General features: G+C 53.2%; 1 long non-coding RNA gene across 1 annotated transcript; it reads left to right on the top strand.

The window, feature by feature from the left end:
* Positions 1–6: 6 nt before the first annotated feature.
* LOC107184487 lies at positions 7–1,382 on the top strand. The gene is made up of 2 exons (XR_001515332.1): positions 7–303; positions 1,075–1,382. It is a non-coding gene; the product is annotated as an uncharacterized LOC107184487 (long non-coding RNA).
* The last annotated feature ends 375 nt before the right edge of the window (positions 1,383–1,757 follow it).

Raw genomic sequence — 1,757 nt, 5'->3', positions numbered from 1 at the left:
GCTTGCACCTAGGCCCCTGGTGCATTAGCAAAGTAATTCTTCTCTAACTGCCTTTTATCAGGCTTGAGGACCTTTCGTGGAGAATCCGGTGGGCCAGGGCAGGGGCTAGGTGGGTGTTGTGGGAAGACCTCCCAACAAGCCCTGTCCCCCCTGAAGTGTCCCAGTGCCAGAAGCCAGGCTACAGATGGGGGTCGGGACAGGCTTGACAGAGGAGACCATTTCTCCCCTGTCCCAGACACAGCAGAGGCCGCAGGCCACCTGCCCTGTCACTGGCAGTACAGCTCTCATGACTCTGAGAATCAGGTAGGAATCACAAACAAAGATGAGTGACAAATGGAGTTCTCTCCTGTTCACGTGGGAAATCTAAGGTGACATGGTCAAGGTGGTCCCACAGAGTTGAATATGTTTCCTTCCCTCCCCGTGGGTTTACATTCCTGAATACAAATTTCTAAAAAAGTCGCTTTCCGCCATCCTTTCTCATCGGAGCAAGGTCATCAGCCTGCTCGGCCACAGGGTTCGGCCCTTCTCCCAACCTGCTGGGCTGCCAGGCCTGAGGGGGATGCCGTTGGAGGGGGCACTCTCTGATTCTGGGGGAGTCCCCTGCTTTGGCAGCCATTGACCTCCATGCCACCTGCCTGCACCGGCCAAACTGACTCAGTGTGCCCTGTCACACATCAGCCTCAGACTCAGGGCCCAGGCCAACGCCTCCTCTCTCTGCAGCCTCTTCCCCTTCTCTCTCCATCTTCTTTTCCTTCTTCTTCCCATGTTGCCAGGACCTGCCCCTTCCTCACACAGCCAGCTAGACGCCTTGTTGGAAAAATGTGGTCACCATAATTGCCAGGTGTAGTCCCTGCCTTTGTGGAGTAAGGCAGGGGAGGCGTGGAGCTACCAGAAAGGAGGTACCAAATCATCCTGAACTAGGGGAGGCTCTGAGGATGAAGGGAGAAGCTGGGCTGCAGATCTGTGCCCCTCACCCTCTGTTTTTCTGGGTCAGACTTCGAAAAAGTTCTCACCCACGTTTCTTTCTCTCGCTGAATAATGGGACTTAAACAGCTAACTCCCTTTGTCCCCCAGAAAGGTGCTGACTGCCACTCAGAACATTCCATCCATCGCTGGGGAAGGAATTTATAAATATTACCTCGGCTTCCATGTGCTTACACCAAGAGTCGCATAAATCAGAGCCGAGGCTCCCGGACCTCCCAGGCTATATAAAGCCACCCTCTGCCTCCTGGGTTCCAATTTTAAATCAAACACAGCCCAGCCCTGCCGCTCCTGTTGATCCTCACGGATTCCATGGGCCGCTCAACGGCTCCTGAACCGCCGACTAAAAATGACTCTGTTGTTCCCACTGAAATTTAAAATTAAAACTCATGTGTGGAGTTTTTGCCCTGTGATGAATGAACGGAAGCAAAAACAACAAGAACAAAACCATTTCTAAGAAAGGCCTTGGTGCAACCCACCTGCCACTCTCCCCACTATTCTGTTTTTCTGATGGTTGTTTCTAAAGCAACCAGATTTTCAGATAGGAGCCTGGACCCACCCAGAGAAGGGATAGGACCTGGGCCTGGAGCAACTGATTAGTAAAAGGCCTGCACTACCCTCCTACCCGGTGCTGGGTGCTGGGTACTAGGGGGATTGGGGCACCTTCCTCCAAGTGGGGGGAAAGTCAAGGGATGGTCATGGGAGACAGGCTTGAATAGACCTGGAGAGGATGGCATGTTTCCAGACTCAGAGGAGAAAGTGCCAATGGGGGCAAT

The sequence above is a fragment of the Myotis davidii genome, unplaced genomic scaffold (assembly GCF_000327345.1).
Source record: "Myotis davidii unplaced genomic scaffold, ASM32734v1 scaffold544, whole genome shotgun sequence".
Taxonomy (NCBI): domain Eukaryota; kingdom Metazoa; phylum Chordata; class Mammalia; order Chiroptera; family Vespertilionidae; genus Myotis; species Myotis davidii.
Note: the sequence above shows the minus strand (reverse complement) of the source record. Positions and strands in the feature narration are given on the sequence as shown.